The sequence below is a fragment of the Lissotriton helveticus genome, chromosome 5_1 (genome assembly GCF_964261635.1).
Source record: "Lissotriton helveticus chromosome 5_1, aLisHel1.1, whole genome shotgun sequence".
Taxonomy (NCBI): Eukaryota; Metazoa; Chordata; class Amphibia; order Caudata; family Salamandridae; genus Lissotriton; species Lissotriton helveticus.
In genome coordinates this window covers 2090680899-2090700197 of record NC_136065.1, presented here as the reverse complement: position 1 = coordinate 2090700197, position 19299 = coordinate 2090680899, and positions in this window count along the sequence as shown.

Sequence of the window (19299 nt, the reverse complement as noted above, 5' to 3'; positions counted from 1 at the left end):
CTTTGACATGGTCGACTAAGATGGTGTGGTCGGATCACTGACATAACCTCGACAGACCGAATATCGAGTGGACAAAATATCGATGACAAATTATCGACAACAAAATTATCAATTGCCTATACTTAAACAACAAACCACAGAAATATCGAAACCACAATATCGACTACAAAAAACAACGACTACAACAATATCGACAACAACAATATCGATTTCTAAAACATCGATAATCACATATTTAAATGAAAAACAGTCAAAATATAGAATACAAAAATATAGATAGCAAATTGATCGATTTTTTTAAATATCGACATTACTACTTCCTTGAATAAATCACTTTATTATTTAAAATTGAGTCATACTAATCATAATTATTCAAATATTGTTTATATAAATGTATAAAATATATTATATATTTTCCTAACATTTATAACACACAATAAATACAAACATACATTTTATAATACATAAACAATGTTTCGAACGACTAAACATTTCTTACTGCAAATTATATATATTTCTCCACTTTACAAATATAAAAATAACATTACCTGTACTAAATAAGGCCTTACACATTACAAAAACGTTAATTGGCGTCACCCATATAAGGAAAGCAATTAGCATAACAGATAAAAAAATTCAAATCCACAAATAAAAACAGACTATCAATTTAAACAACCAATCCTATTTTTGAAACAATTAGACTAATACTATATAAACAAGATTACAACAAACTAAAAATGCAGGCTACATCTCCTAACTAAAGGAAGACGAAACTCTGCAGGATTTCTGAAAGAAAACTGATTGACTTCAACATAAAGACAGTTACACCTATCTAAAGTAAGTACTACTACATTATTAGCCATCCAAAATGTAACTCTCAAACCTCACACCTATGTTTAAAAGCCAAATACATAAAATATGTTTTTTTTTTTACTACTTATCCTACAGACAAAAAGAAAATACAGAAGACCTACACAACACCTGGACATCAAAAGTTTAATATAAATAAGTAAGTATATAATTGAAATGTAAATTCGACATTTAATAGATAGGTAACTAAATAGAAACTAGCTAAAACACCTCTATCAAAATATCATAAATAGTAATAAAATATTTGTAACATTTTCTCTACTTCCACAGGTACAAAAAGATATACACAGAAAATAACAGTTTGAAGAACATCAACACCTGAAAAGAACTACTTGAATTCATCAAAAGAATTACAGGTAAATTAAAAATGTATTAAACTGTATTATTAGAATACAACATTATTTTTTCTAAAATTGTAATGACATTCTCTTTTAATTACCTCCTAGAAGTACAATACTATCATGACTGAAGGAGCTAAATTCATTTATTCACAAAAAGGGAAAATGCTTCTTTGTTACATGGGATATGTCTACACTCAAGAGAAACAAAAAGATTTGAAAGTGTTTTGGAAGTGTACGAAATATTATGGCAACAAATGTTATGGTAGAGCTATAACTCAGGAAACTACTGTTACTTATACTAAAGAACATAATCACCCACCCAATGTAACAGAAATAGAGATTAGACAAATGCTAGATTCCCTTAAAGAGGCTAGTACTAGAACAGATCAACCAACAACTGCTATTCTGAAACACCATTTAAGTGTACTTCCCCAACATGCTTCTAGCCAATTACCATCTATCGAATCCCTTAAAAGAACTGTAGCTACACAAAAAAGAGCAACATGCACTACTCCTCCCACACCAAAAACTTTTGAAGAAGTGCAAATTCCCCCTGAACTCTCTGTAACTCACAATAAAGATAATTTTATACTCTATGACAACAAATCCAAAGATAAAAGAATTATAGTGTTTGCCACAGCAAACAACATGACTAAACTTACCCAATGCCAAACTTGGATGATGGACGGTACTTTTTCTGTATGCCCCAAACCTTTTTATCAATTATACACCATCCATGGTCATTTCCAAAATGCAAATATTCCATTCCTTTATGCCCTTCTACCAAACAAACAGCAAGCTACCTATCAAGAAATACTAACTGAAGTCATTCAACATACTAACAACTATTTTCCACAAAAAATTATCATTGACTTTGAAAAAGCAATGATAAACAGCATCCTTAAAACATACCCACACACAGCAATACAAGGTTGTTATTACCATTTTAATCAATGTATCTGGCGACATTTACAAAAATCAACCTTGAGTATCCAATACGCCACAGATAGCACATTTGCTTATCAAATAAAAAAACTCATCGCCCTAGCCTATGTTCCACTAACAGATGTAACTGAGCACTATAACTTATTAATAGACAGCCCCTACTATAAAAGAAACGAAGAAAGACTAAGCCCTATGCTTGACTACTTCGAAGACACATGGGTAGGAAGGCTACACAGATCAGGCCATAGAAGACAACCCAAATACCAAATAGCTTGGTGGAATGTCTACCTTAGCACACTAAATAAGGAAGCTAAAACAAACAATGCAGTTGAAGGATGGCACAATGCCTTCCAAGCAACTACAGGCCGAGGAACACCTACCCTTCACAAATTAATACAATCCTTACAAAAAGAACAGAGTTACCAGGAGCTCCGAATGGAGCAATCAGTAACTTTGATCGGACCTAAACTCACCAAAGAAACTAAAAAAATGTATAACACACTCCAAAGTCAAGTTACCCTCTATCCAACTAGCAAAGGACTAGAATATCTATCAATGATTGCCAAAACTATTCTTTAAAACATTACATAACTATACACATTAAATTAAGCATTTTTTTTCTAAAATCCTTGATTTTAACATGTAACAATTTGCAATTAAATTATCAAATACATAATATTAACTTATATAAAATGTATTTAGATAATATATTTACAAAACGTTACATACAACATAAGTAAAGCAAAATTTAAAACAGTTTACCCACCCATAAAATTATTAGAAAATACTTACATTTCTGTTGCAGCTTCAAACGTAATCCAATTCCAAAAAATCCATACGACACCATTGCAAAAACCCATACAATCCATGGAAGCCCAAAAAAAAATGCAAAAATACAAGCAAATCCATAGCGACTCCTTTCCAATGTAATAGACACGAGATACGATAGAAAACCCGAAAAAAGTAATGTAGAAAAAAAAACGCTCCAGGAAAACTTGAAATCCCAAAAAATTGTGTGCAAAAATAAGAGTATATAATACTCGTCACACAACTCTGATGGAAAAAGAAGGACCTCCTCAAAAACAGTAAAACGCGACGATAACCGGAAAAAAATAAAATACATACCCACCCACACAAAAACACCCATACACATATAAATACACATATTTGTACACCAAACATATTATCTTAGTAACATTTAAACATATTACCTCACCTCACACACCTACAACTAAAACGCGGTAAAAATCAAATATCGTACACTCTACCTAACACCGAACACACATCTTCTCTTAATAACCCTATCTACATAAACCTAAACACACCACACATACACTAACAATAACTTCATTAACTTGTAAAATACAATTAAAACAAACTTACCCTCTCTAACGCGAAGCAGCATCCAACCGCGATCTGTTGAAGCACCAAATAAGCCTAAGTAACATTACGCGGTTAAAAAGTAGTCCCTGTATACAGCAAAATCCTCTTTAATTTCTATATTCCAACACTTAAAAAAATACACAGAGTATTATATTAAGTGTAAATAATTATTTAAATAGTAGAAAATTATTTCTTAAATATTCATTCCTTTCAAATAATTATTCAACTGTTATATGATACTTTAAATAATATTTGATGATTTATATATACATTTTGAAAATAATCTATATGTAAAAAAATTGCATCTATAACTTTGTTACAAATAATTTGTTTATAAAAATAGCAAATATTAGTTGAAACATTATGTATGTATATAAAAATGTATTTTTGTGTTTATCTATGTAAAAATTAATATTATAAATATTTTCAATATTCATAATATTAATTTAAAAAAATATGATTTCTTTGTAAAAAACAAAAATGTAACTGTTATAAAAGAAATGTACATATTTATCAAAGACAATATATTCAATGTGTATGTGAATAAAATAATTGTTATTAAATGAAAAGTACATATTACCAATTTGTTTCTTTAACTATTTAAATTACAATATATGTTAATAAACATACAATTATGTTAATATCATTTATGTGTTAAAAACATATATATGCACTTCATATATTTTTTAGGATAATAAAAACTGTTTAGTTAAAAATTTCAATTGAAATAAAAAATAAATCTCTACTTACAATTTATTTTTTAAATGTTAATAAACTGTTTTTCATTTATTGCATTTAACCCTGTGTATGTTTCCTTCTTTATTATTGTATATAAATATAAATTGCATATGAAATATTCTATATAAAAATGCATTTTAAATTTTAATATTTGTAAAAATGTATTAATCTTTTAAGTACTACAATAACAATAATTATAATTAAAACAACATTTTTCTATGTAATGTAAAAACTTTATTATAGTATCCTACCAATAATAATTTTTTATATAAAAAATGTTTTCTTATTTCCACTGCACCAATTATAAACTTACAAAACCATACTACACATTAAAACCATACAAATTACAATTCCCATTTCACCAATTGTAAAGTCATGGAAGGTGCTGGACACTGAACCCATACTAATTACTATTTCCACTCCAATGGGTGCAACAGTAGGGAAAGTAAATACTTCATATATTAATAAATAAATAACAAAATATTATCAATATAATTTTGTTAACAAATGATTAACTATTTAATTTAACATAATAATTAATATATCAAAATTACTAAATAACTATTGTTATTTCTTTTACTTACCTATTAATACTAATTTACAACTAATTATTTTGATAATTATAAATTAAATGTACATTTTTTTCTATTAAATACAATAAAATAAAAGATGTATGACGTTTGAACACATACTTTTACAACGCATACCTTTACAACAAAACTTTAACAACGCAAATAGCATTACAGCGCATTTATTTACAAAGAATGTTTTTACAACGCAAATACCTTTACAACGCATAGCATTACAACATAAGTATTTATAATTATATAATATAATATTTAATGTAAATTAATAGAAAATAATGTAATAAAATGTATTAAAATGTAAATAATTTAATGAAAATTTAAATTGACCTTATTTTTACCCTTTACCCCTCTACCCTAAAACCCCAAACTGACCCAGAACCCTAAAAACACCCCTTTACCCACAAACTGAAAACTGACCCTGAACCCAAAAAATACCCCTTTACCCACAAAATGAAAACTGACCCTGAACTCTAAAAACACCCCTTTACCCAAAAACTAAAAACTGACCCAGAACCCTAAAAATACCCCTTTACCCACAAACTGAAAACTGACCCTGAACCCTAAAAATACCCCTTTAGCAAGAAACTGAAAACTGACCCTCAACCCTAAAAATACCCCTTTACCCACAAACTGAAAACTGACCCTGAATCCTAAAAATACCCCTTTAGCAAGAAACTGAAAACTGACCCTGAACCCTAAAAATAACCCTTTACCCACAAACTGAAAACTGACCCTGAACCCTAAAAATACCCCTTTACCCAAAAACTGAAAACTGACCCTGAACCCTAAAAATACCCCTTTACCCACAAACTGAAAACTGACCCTGAACCCTATAAATACCCCTTTACCCACAAACTGAAAACTGACCCTGAACCCAAAAAATACCCCTTTAGCGAAAAACTAAAAACTGACCCTCACCCCTTAAAATACCCCGTTACCCACAAACTGAAAACTGACCCTGAACCCTAAAAATACCCCTTTACCCAAAAAGTGAAAAGTGACCCTGAACCCTAAAAATACCCCTTTAGCAAGAAACAGAAAACTGACCCTCACCCCTAAAAATACCCCTTTACCCACAAACTGAAAACTGACCCTGAACCATAAAAATACCCCTTTACCCAAAAACAGAAAACTGACCCTGAACCCTAAAAATACCCCTTTACCCAACAATCCAAAGCTATAAGATTTTAAATATAATTATATACTTACCAACACTTACGTTGTAATGGTATGCGTTGTAAAAATACCTGCAAACTAAAAACATTTGATCTAAATACATGCGTTGCTATGGTTTTAGCGTTGTAAAAGTTTCATTGTAAAGGTATTGCATTTTAAACGTTGTGTGCTAAACGTTGTATACCTTAAGTAAATATTATTTTTTCCGTATTTATTATTATATTACTTCCCACTCTATTGCCATATAAACAGACAACCCACTACAGAAAAGTAAAAAATTACTGTAACATAATTAACTAATAATCAATTAGATAAAATAATTTACCAATTATATTTTAATTAATGAACATTAATTTTTAAATTAACATTTAATTAAATATTACTACCAATTATTAATTTTACATATTTAATTGATTATAATTAAATTACTTCCCACCCTATTCCCCTATAAACTCACAACCCCCTACATCATATACATTATTTAAAATAACATAATTAGCAATTACTCAATAAAATTATATTAATTGCCAATTAACATTTATATAATTTCAATACATTATTTAAGTGACAATTATTAAATTATTACTACCAATTAATAATTTAACCTTTTGTAAATAATTATAATAAAAATACTTCCCACCCTATTCCCCTATAAACCCACAACCCACTACATGACATAATATTTATAAATTCACATATTTAGCTATTAATAAATTAAATTATTTACCAATTAAATTTTATATGATTTAAATATATGATTTAAGTAACAATTATTTAAATTTTACTACCAATTAAGAAAATTACATATTTAATTATTTAAAATTAAATTACTTCCCACCCTATTCCCCTATAAACCCACAACCCGCTACATGACATAAAATATTTACTTTTACGTTATTAGCAATTATTCAATTAACTTAAATTAATTACCAATTAAATTATATATAATTAACATACTTTAATTAATTAACAATTAATTTAATATAAATACCAATTAATTAATTTACATATTTAATTATTTATAATTAAATTACTTCCCACCCTATTCCCCTATAAACCCACAACCCGCTACATGACATAAAATATTTACTTTTACATTATTAGCAATTATTCAATTAAATTAAATTAATTACCAATTAAATTATATATAATTAACATGTTTTTATTAATTAACAATTAATTTAATATTAATACCAATTAATTAATATACATATTTAATTATTTATAATTAAATTACTTCCCACCCTATTCCCCTATAAACCCACAACCCGCTACATAACAAAAATTATTTAAATGACCATAATTAGCAATTAATGTATTTAATTTAATTAATTACCAATTAAATATTATATATAAAAAAAATAATTAACAATTAATTAAATATTGATACCAATTAATAAATTTACATATTTAATTAATTAAATTTAAATTACTTCCCACCCTATTCCCCTAAAAACCCACTACCCGCTCCTAGAAATTATTATACTATTTGAATTATTTATTAAAATTATTAATTATTTTTTTAATTATTTCTATATAAATAAATAAATAAATAAATAACATATATTTTAACAATAAATGTATTTATAAAACATAAAAACAGTGTACATTTAACTATTAGATATTATTTATATCCATATTATTAGTCGATATCATGACAGTCGATATCATGACTGTCGATAACACAACTTTCGATATTTTTTAACTACTAACAAAATCGATATTTTTTACTAACGATATTACTTACTCGATATTTTATCTATCGATATTTTTTAACATACATAAAAATCGATAAAAAAAACTTTGATATTACTTACCTTGATATTAATGCCATATTGATATTCTGGAGTCGATATTATGTCCAATCGAAATAAAAAAACTCGATATTTAGACTGCACACCGGTGTGGTCGACCGTGTCAAAGGCCGCCGACAGATCCAAGAGAATCAAGGCTTGGCTGATGTTGGAATCAGCGCCTCTACGGAGTTCCTCCATTACAGAGAGGATAACCGCCTCTGTCGAATGGGCGGGTCTAAAACCGGCTTGCTGAGAGTCCAAGAAGTTGGAGTCTTCAATAAAGGAACTGAGGACGTTGGTTACATAAATCTCGAGTACCTTGCTCAGGTACCCTTGCGATGCCTAATGGAAAGGAAGGCAGGGAATGAGTACTGCACCTAGCATTGGCATAGCCAATAAGTCTCGCCGTGCACTGTGTAGGCTTGACCTAAAAAGTGGCAAGGGGTGGGGTCATCATGGTTCTGTGAAATATATTCCGAGATTTTGAGTGTCGAGATATACCTTTGGGTATGATTTGTTGCACTTTATCAAGTTACATTAAGATAACATAAAATCGCATTAATGCTAAAAATTTGGCACTACAACCCCAGCACACCAACACTTCTGCTGATGTGTTTGCACTTCAACTTTGAGGACATTTTCGCTGTGCCCCTTTATCAGTCGGTAGTCAGTGATGCACACGCACTAATACGACTCATGTTGTCTTAATTTTTGGGGGTTTTATGGAAGCCCGTATAATGAACTATTTTAAAAATGAGAAACCTCACATATTCCCTCAATGAATGTACTATTGAATTATCATTATAACAAGTGAGTGAATGGGTAAGCATGACTTACAACATAGTTGTATTTTCCACCTCAGTGCCTCTCCATTGACACAAGCATTTACCAGCACAGCGTCCTACAAATGAAAAGGAAGGCCAGGTAGAGTCACTCCCGGTCATTTCTGTCTGTGCTCCAAGGAGCACGTAGTCATGCAAGTGAAATGGAGGCACAGACCATTTAAAGGGCCCTCTCGGAGGACTCGCAGTCAGTAGTATACACGTAGGATCTATCAAGAAGTTATCTCCATCAGGCACACAAATTATGGGCACGTAGAGAAGTGGAGCTCAGGCCCATTCACTGATCATTTAGACTCAGAGCATCTAGACAAATCTAGGCTAATTCAGAATATAACAGTTCTGAAGCTGCCCTTACCAGGACTCATAATGTTCGAGTAGAGCCCTTATTTTTCTATCCGAAAGAATTCATGTTTGTGTCCCAATTAGTGAACTTCAAGCACATGTAAAGATAATTCAGAATGCTGGCACAGCTACTGACCCAGCCCAGTGGAATGCCAGCCCAGAAGATCATACGAGATAGTTTGGTCAACAGGGATCTTGGTCCCATGTGAATATTGATAACCGGGAAGAGATTCTTCTTTACAAGGAATTGGCATAAGGCAGTGCCGACAGTCTTTTTGCTGCGCTGCCCTATGCCAATTCAAAAGGGCAGGAATGGACTGTATTTATAAGATACGGTGCATTCCTGTCCTTTCAGCCAGTGCCGGTTCATCATTTACACGCTAGTGCTACTTAAGGCACCCTTGCATGGTGCAAGGGTACAGATCCTAATAATAAATAAGTAAATAAATAATAAAATTAAATCCTTGTAAATCTGGGAATGTATCAAAACCCATGGGTGTTGTGTGGGAACCCCCACAGCAACGCCCATGGAACACCTCCTTGACTTAGAGTAAGGCAACGCAGCACTTTGAGATTCCTTGTCTTACTCCATATCAATGAGGCCATCCAAAGCCAAGCAGGCTGACTTTGGGTCGCCGCATACATAGGACTGAGAGGCCAGAACCACTGGAGCGACCCAAAAAGGGACGCTCCAGTGGTGCAGGCCTCTTGTAAATAACCCCCTAGGGATGCACAGAAGCATCTATAACAAAGCCACACTGAGAACAAGACTGCTATGACCTTCCACTCTAAACATGGCTCATTCAGAGACACCTGGTCATTAAAGGCGAACGTTATGCCAGTCCTTGTACATTGACACAATAACAATTTTGAACATCTCAGTATGAAACATGCAATTTCAAGAACAGGCATAACATGCTTATGTTGCAAGTAAGCTAAAAACTTGCACAACTTCTTGGATTTCAGCCTGTGGCTGGTCGATCTGTGTCCCACATAATGGTTAGATTTACATGCAGAAAGATTCCAGATGCCTAGCAAATGCCCTGTTGAGTGTTGCTTTTAGTTCAAGATTGTGGCTCTTGCTTTGCAAAATAAAATTGTAAAGATGATTAAATATTTTATACGATTCCAACAATTAATATTTGTAACAAAATGGTTGACAGAATGAAGATCTTAATTTTATTTTACTCTGGCCAGACTAGTTTTAGGAACTTGGGAGGCATGGAAGAACTAGACTGTATGGCCCAAAATATAGTGTTCTTACATTTTCTCATGTTCCATAAATTCTGTAGTATGAGTTGGTTAAATTCGTCTTAAACTGCTCTCAGTAACATATAAATATCTAGAGCGTTGTGTTCACACTGTGTCTTTATTTAAACAAATGCATTCAAATATATTACCATTACCAATCTGCATTTTCTTGTTTACTCTCACCATTCCATGTTCCTCTCTGGTGTTCTGAAACGGCTCTGATTAAATGCATTTTAGTTAATAAGGACATGTATTTTTGTATATATTTCAGCACCTTCTTTCTCTCCCTGTGAAATACTGAATGCAGAGGAACGAATGAAAGTGTTAGACAACTTAAAAATATGACAAATTGGGACTCTATTGGAAAGAAGGTGGAAAATGCAATACAAATATTTTTGTTTACGCTTTTTGTGGCTGTGTCAACAGATAGGTTGACTGTGCATATTTGTGCAGCTTTGCAAAAAAGGTGTGCCAATAGAAAGAAATGTGACAATGGAAGCCCCCTAATGACTAAGGGGTGGGCTGCCATCTTCCACCTTGTCAGAATTCTAGTAATTATAAGGGTACCATGTGGTCGTAATTACTCCATGTCTGACAAGGTGGAACCACTACTAAATGGAAAGGTAATCCAAAAGGGCAGATCTACAAGCTCCTTGCGCTACCAGTACATCACTTTTCGCTATGTACTGGTGGCGCAGGAGGCTCCACCATATTTACAAGGAGAGGAAAAGTCACCCTGCATGACATTTCCTCTCCTTGTAAATACTGCTCCTTCACACGCAGCACTTTGCATTGAAGGGGCGTTCCATAGGTGTTGCTGTGGGTGTTCCCACACAACACCCATGAAACAAGACACATCTCCAGATTTACGAGAAATCATAAATCTGGAGATGCGTGTGAATGTTACGCCACTCTAGAGGTGGCGTAGCGAGGCGCAACGAGGAGAAATTCTACAGCACGCATTGAAAGAGGAAAGTGCCTGTAGTGATTGTTTTTGAGCAAGAAGTTGCCCATTCCTGCACAAAAACAATCTCCCCACGTTGCAGGCATTCTTGCACCATGGTTTGTGCCAGCGCAGGGGAAGGCACAGAGATGCAACATATTCTTGTAAATATGCTGCATCACTGTGCTTCGTAAGTGCTGCAGCGTGGCTTAGCCAAAGGGCTTGCGGTGCCACGCTGCAGCACATCCTCGTACATCTGCCCCATAGTATCAGGGGCCAATCATGTACCCAGGCAATCAAGCCTGAAGGTATTAAAACATGAACACGTACTACAATCAGCTTGGATTGAATTTGTGTTTAACACTTGTATTAAGTACCAGACGCTCAGGTTTTGCTTCAGGAATCCACTCTCCACAGGGATGTGGTGGTTCCTGACCGGAAAGGCATTGCTGGCAGTCAGGCTGTTTCCAAGTGGAGCACGGCTTCTGTGGAGTGTGAGACCATGAGGGAACTGATGCCCTTAGGAAAACAGCGCTCAACTCCTGGGTAATAATCCACATTTGTAAAGCACACAATCACCCGTAAGGGTCTCTAGGCGCTGGGGTGCCATCGGGAAGATGAATCAAGCTATTGCCCAGAGTCACATGGTGGGCTAATCTGCCGCCGGTGCTGGGGATCAAACCGTGATCCCCAGATTCCAGAGTGAGTCGCCCTAGCCGCGGCGCCACTCCTATGTTATGGAAGGCTGAGGGAGGTCCAACAATTAAAGGCGCTGGAAATGGGCACACAACAGGGGACAGTGGGTCCATGCAGGAGAATCTAGGCCAAAGAAGGGAGGAGCAAGTGATGCTAATGCAGCAGGAGGTGCAAATCTCTGAGTTGGGGAAGAGGTGCTCAAAGGCCAAACGTCTTAGTAGTGATGTTAAAGGCATGTGCAAGTGTGTCTCTGCAGAGAACATTGTGGTGTTGAAGAGGGTCCACCATGACTTGAAAAAGAGCTGTGGTACAAGCAGAATGTTAGTTGGGGAGTCATGTTTTCTGCTCCTCTTGAGACCTTCATGGTTCTGGCTGAAAAGGCAAGAGCACTGCACAGCCAGGGCTCTGGGGTGGTAAAGCATCTGTCCCCCAATGAAGGCTTTTCTATTGTAAGAAGCTTTTAAGGGGAAGGAGGAGGAGAAACTCAAGCAGTAGGTTAGTTTGGATTTAAAAATTTAACTATTGTATACTTCTTGATGAGAGTCAATCCTTTTAAAGTTAGTCCTTTGTGCCACTGGCAGCCAGTGCAAAGATAGTGCAGCGTTAGTGATGTGACCTCTTCTCCCTAAGTCCAAGATAGACACGTCACAGAATTCTGATGTCCCTGGCTCGGAAGAAGTGATCAGATAAAGAAATAACATGTGGGGACCACAGACACGAGTTGTCAGATTGTAGCATTGTACCATTCAGTCCTACTGATCTTTTTGCATTTTTGTATGACTCGTGTTATTGACCTACTTGAGTGTTTACGCTACCACGTATTTGTACTTGTATCCTTATTGATGTATCTGTCTGACTATGCTCCCGCATGTACCTTCCTCACCCCAATTGTTAGTTACTCACAGGTCGTTCCTTTCGTCTGTAAAGCGCTCTGATATCTGCAAAGATCTTGTTCGCGCTATATAAAACTTTCAAAATAAATAAATAAAAATAAATAAGTAGCATTGCTCTTACTTGAGGCTTCATGGTCAGGGCTTGATCACCATATTTCCAGGATATTTGATCTCCCTAGCTGGGACAGGCGTTGACTCTTCTGCAGTGATTAGTTAGGGTAGAGCCACAAATGTTTCTAGAGCCCAAGCACTAGGACTTCAAATTCTAATGGATTAAATTTTTGATTCTTGGTAGATATCAATAAGTTGAAGGAATGCATAGAATTGCTCACAATATATATGACTTTCATATGAGGCCATTTTATATAAGCCGTGTATGATGTATGTATGTATGCAGATATGTACAGACGCAGGACCTCCTTACTTTTAGAAAGGCTCTGAAAACGTGGCCGTTTCAGCAATAGTTTTTTTTCTATCTGAGCAGCGTTTTCCGTCAGCCCCGCCTAGATGCCGTCAGCGCCGGGACACTCAATTGAGTAGCTGAGCGCTTTACAAATACCCAGATAACATAACATAACATAACATATGTATACATGCTTTGCTATTTCTAAAGCATCAACCTAGCTGATTAGCACCAGAGTGCAGTACAGGGGCAAAGCTCCAGTGGGGATACATAGGGGCGAAGGGGACAGAGGGAGGATGTGGAGGTGTAAGGGCTGAGAAGTCAGTCTATCTGAGGAAATGTTGGTTTTTTTTTAAAGGTGAACTTTCAGTTTCAACTTCAATTGTTAGAGGGCTGGTGTTTCTAGGGCTGGTTTCTAACAGCCAGATTCATCAAACAAAAATCCGCTCGCAAAGGGTCAGATTCTGAGAATCTGGCCCTTTGCGAGCAGTATTTTTGCATTTGGGATATATCATCCCAAATGCAAAAATCGCTAATTAAGAATCCGCTAAATTGCGATTCTTTGCATTTAAGGAATCTCAAATTAAGATTCCTTAAATGCAATGCATGAAAGTGAAAAAAATAGCGAATTCGCTATTAGGGCACGCAAATTACCATGAAGTACAACTTCATGGTAATTTGCAAAAACTTTGAAAAATGCACTAAAGTGCATTTTTTAAAGTTTCATGTTGCGCACACACATGCCCTAAGGGCATGTGTGTGCGCAACATATGTGCACACATCATTTCAGGGGTGCAACAGGGTGTCCTTTGGACACCCCTGCACCCTTGAAATCGCAATCTCAATTTGCGAATCGCTAATTGCGATTAGCAAATTTAGATTGTCTTCCCATTCATTCCTATGGGCCTATAGGCCCATAGGAATGAATGGAGAGATATTCCTTAATTGCGACTCGTAATTTGCGAGTCGCAATTTAGGAATTATTAGAAATCGCTATTTTTTTAGTGATCTCTTGATGCATAGCATTTTGCTATTCCTTAATAGCAATTCGGTATTTTTCGCTATTAAGGATTAGCAAAATGTGTTCTTGATGAATCTGGGGTTAGTCTACTTATTGATTGGTATTACATCAGAGCAGTAAAAAAAGGTTTTTTCACTGATCTGATATCAGAGAAGGAAAACTTCGAACTCAAAAACACTATGCACTGGCAGGCAGTGATCTATTGCCTTCCATGGGATTCAGCAGACACAAGTGATAAGCCACACGGAATATTGGCATAATATGATGTTCTTTCTAACTTTTCTAATGTTTCTAAGCATACAAATAAAAATCTACAGCCTCGTTAACCCCTGGTGACCCCTTGATCATACCCATTCGCCTCCTCCGAACCTGAAGTGACGCCATCAACATGCTAATTTTTCCAAACCCCTCCCAAACCACAAGTAATACCATATACATACCCTTCATTTTCCCCACCAAAGCTCCAAATGGCCACATACACACTCTCCCATCCTCATTCTAATCCTAACTGCTGGACAGAGTTTACACTGTATGTATTTCTTCCTCCTGGCAGCTGAATATTTTTTGATGTAGCTGGTAGTCCAAACTTACAACACTTGGCATCCATGTGAGAAGACTCATGTGACCTTGGACGTTAATATGAGAAGGATTCCTCCATCCTCCCAAGGTGCAAGACCATATATGTAGAGGTTTGCTCTTGTCATTCCAAAAGTGTTATTAGTGTATCAAACGTATCACAATGCCTAGATTTCCAACAGGCAACTGACAGTCAAGCAGGCCTTGGAATATGTCTCATGGTGTGCCACAAGGCACATTTTTTGTTCCTCTTTCTGGCCTTTTGTCCAGGAAGATGCTTCTCTATTTCCTGTTGGTGTCCATCAAGAAGTTCAGGGTTACCCCGTTGCCTGAAGAGTCTGGGCGTAGACACGTCCATTGGTCAGAATTGCCTTCAGCTTCTGTTTACTTCCTGCAGTCTGGCTGTGAGCTTTGATTTCTGCAGAGCTTGCTGTGCTGGTGCAGACTTCTGTGTAGATTGACTTTGATGCAGGGGGTCTGGACATGATGGAGATAATTCAGCATTATGATAATTGTTCTCTACCATCATTGTTCACATTATTATTTCTGGTAGGACTTATATTTATTGATTTCACAGTGAGGAATGGTGTGCTACTTCAAGAGGGTCAGTTTCAAGTAACCTTCCTGCTTCTGCGTTGTCAAACCTCTGGGACACACCCACATGGGTCAGGCTCAACCTTTTGCCTGGAGGTTTCTGTGGTGGTTTTCCCACAAATCTAGGGACTGTCCCATTTCTTGAACATATTTGGAGGGTGGCTGTGTCTATTCCACAGGCCTGGGAGGTAGTTGGTGGGCATTTACTTATCTTCTCTCTTTGCAGCTTACAACAGAGTGTGGATGCACTTTGGTTGCTGCATAACTTCTTGGATACCAAAGGGCATGTGCCAACCTGCATTTACATTTTGCCTTCACACTGGCTGTAGACATGGTGGCTAAATTGAAGGATTTGTGGCCAAGGTGTGGTCATCAATTGTTTGTGTATGTTATCTGGATGTATCTTGTGACGTCATACTCATCAATTCTGGATCCTTTTCACCCCTCAATCTGTGTTACCTATAATGACAAATTAAATGTGTTAATTTGTTTTCTGTACTCTATATGTTTGTCTGTGACAGACTGAAACTGTGTTTATGTGCATGCATTACTTCATGTCCCTGAGAGTTTTGCTCCTGTCTCAGCTCTATGAATTCCCACCACTGAAGCAATGCCCATGACAGTTTGTATCTCGTTCTTGCCAGGTTGCAGTGTAAGTTCAGGAGCGAGCCCTCCAGCTGCTGTCGGACATTCTGTCATTCAATTAGCTACAAGACCCTGGGCATTCTTCTTGAGGTTACTCCATCTCTTCTTGCAGACATATGTGCCTCTTGGTACTGAAGAAACAGCACAGATATTGTGCTTTATGCTGCCTCATATCCTGAGCTAATGTACATTTGAAGAACCTTTTATATTTATTCCTGACCTGATTGATCAGTATCCCCTCTTCTAGCTCTGTGAATTTCATGTTTCAATGCCTTACAGATATGCTTCAAGCCACTATGGTGGGTTCTGATGGAGTTTTAGGGCGTGATTTAACCACAACAATGATGGATGTTCTGTTTGCCAAAATGTAATTCAGATGGAATATGAGTTCCATGGGATGTAATGGGTTTTATATTTCTGTGGACTGAAATCTGTCACTGTTGTGAAGGAGTAACCCATCTGCCGAGATCTAAATCAGGCCCAAAGTCTTCTGTCCTTCCGTTTGTACATATGGTAGGTCCTATGAAGCTTTGTACTGCAGCTATTCCATCCTCTTCCCTCTGCGGTGAAGTCAAGTATCTCTGTTTATAAGTGAGATAGTTGTCAGGGCCCGCTTTGCAGGATCCGGATGATGAATATATGGGTCCACCTCCAGACGTTCCCAACACACTGATTGTAATACACAGGGTGTTCGAACCATCAGGTGAGGGAAAATAAAGAAAAGGACCGGGAAAGGGGAAGGGTCAGCAGGGACAAAGGACCTGAAATGACAGAACAAAGAATATGCATCAACAATTGGAAACAGAAAAGTCTACTCTCATGAATTCTCACTAAACCTCAAATACCTTAGAAAAGCTGTAATAAGTCTTCCAGCGTTCCCCTAGGTATGCCTCTGTCATGCTCTCCTGTAACCAAACACAACGATTACAACAATGAATAAGGCACCTTGGAAATATCTAAACGCTGAGAGGACTTACGCACACACACACACCATTCACAGTTGAGGATGACGCTGTAAATCCCTACTGCTTGTGCATTAGCACGATCCCGTCCCAGGAAAGAATAATCAATGGCAAAGTTAAGAGGACAAGCCATAAAGCACTCTGCCACGAACGTTAAAGAAAGTACACCATCCGAAGGAAGTGTTATTGAAAAGGAAAACAAACAACCCAAAAGAAACGATGATAAACGGTAGTCTGTAGTTTCGACCACCACTAGACTCCGTAAATGATAATGTCTGCGTAATTTCAAAACGGTAGCATGTGGTTGTGGCCACCACCATGCTCTGCTTCTCCAATTGAATAACACGAACAGTAAATACCGGAAGCGGGTAGTTTCGACCACCACTACCGCTCCGATAAACAATTAGCATTAGCTGCACACGGAAGCGTGTAGAAACCCCCACTACGCTCCGCTGCTAGAACCACACTTCAGGTTCAATAAACAATCCGAAATAGCACCCGACAACGTGTAGCAATTACTACTACGTTCCGTTGCTAGGATCTTCTTAGAGAGAGAAGGCTGAACCGGCACGCAAGAGCAAATGCGATACCAGGTTCACAAACAGAAATCCAAATACGATGATAGGCGCGAGAGAAAGCTCCCAGCGCCTCGTGGTAAAAAGTACCTGAATCCGACGGGAAACAGCTCTGGACTAGCTGCGCACCCGAGATAAGGCAATCTCCCAAGCGAAGCAATCCAACGAGGAGCGCCTTCCACACAAGAACCAGGAACCAGAATTATGCGCACCTTCCCACCGGCCCCAGCCAGCATTATACTTCCTGATGCAAAGGGTCATGGGAGTTGTAGTCTTTCATTTAGGCAGGCGCGGGCAAGGTGAATCCTGACAGTATGTCCTCCTCCCTAGCGCCTCCTAGGCCCAGGCTTAGCAGGAAACCGCCGATGAAAGGCCCGCACAGAAGCAGGTGCATGGACATTCCAGCAAGGCTCCCAGGAATCATCCTCGGCAGTGTACCCCCTCCAAACCACCAAGTACCACAGCGAACCTCTAGACCGCTTGGAGTCCTTAATGCAACGAACCACGTATTCCAAACCCCCATCACACAGTACCGGAGGCGGAGCCCGCCGCCTGGCTGACTGGGCAGGTTTTAACAAAGTACAGTGGAAAACAGGATGGATGCGAAGTGAAGCCGGGAGTTTCAATTTATAGGCCACAGGGTTAATCCGCTTGAGGACAACGTACGGCCCAATGTACCTAGGGTGAAATACAGAGCGCAGCTTAAACCGAATATTCCGAGTGGACAACCAGACCCTGTCACCCACACGATACGTTGGACCCTTCATTCGATGCCTGTCTGCCCATTTCTTGTAATCCCCCTTGGCCTTGATCAGATGTTTGGACACTTTCTTTTGGACAGGATTTAAATGACAGATCTGACCCATCACCGAAGGTTGGTTGTTCACCTCCCCAGGAATGCTAACAGGCAGAACCCGGGCATCAAACCCATAGTTGGCATAAAACGGCGTCACCCCCAATGAACTATGCCAAGCATTGTTATAGGCCAGTTCAGCAAGCCACAATAACGACACCCAGGAGTCTTGAGCATCCATTGCATTGCACCGCAGGTACTTCTTTAGAGTCTGATTCAAACGTTCGGTTTGGCCGTCTGTTTGGGGGTGGAAACTGGTAGACAGAGTGGACTCGATATGTAAAGCCTGACACCACGTTTTCCAAAACCTGGCGATGAACTGTGGACCCCTATCGGAAATTAAAACCTCCGGGATTCCATGGAGGCGGAAGACATTTGTCAACAAAAGTTGGGCTGTCTGGCCTGCGGTGGGGAGATTCCGACACGGAATAAAATGTCCCATTTTTGTGAGACTGTCCAACACCACCAACACCGCTGTGTATCCCTGATCCAATGGCAACCCCATAATGAAGTCCATGCTTAAGCTTTGCCAAGGTCTCTTTGGTGTGGGCATGGTCATGAGTTTTTCCTTACTCCGACAATTTTCTCTCTTGGCTCTGGCACAATTCTCGCATTTACCCACCCAGGAAGTGACATCTCTGTGCATAGCCTCCCACCAGAAATGCCTCATTAATAATAGTTCAGTTTTCTTCACTCCTTGGTGACCAGACACAGGGGAATTGTGACACCACTCAAAGGCTTTCTTCCTGCTTTCCGATGTGGGTAGGTAGAGTTTGTTGTGCACAAAAGGCAACCCTTGTTTTACAGAACGGTTGTTGACCTTCCTGCTCCAAGAGAGCCAAGCAATGTCTGATCTTTGACTCTTGA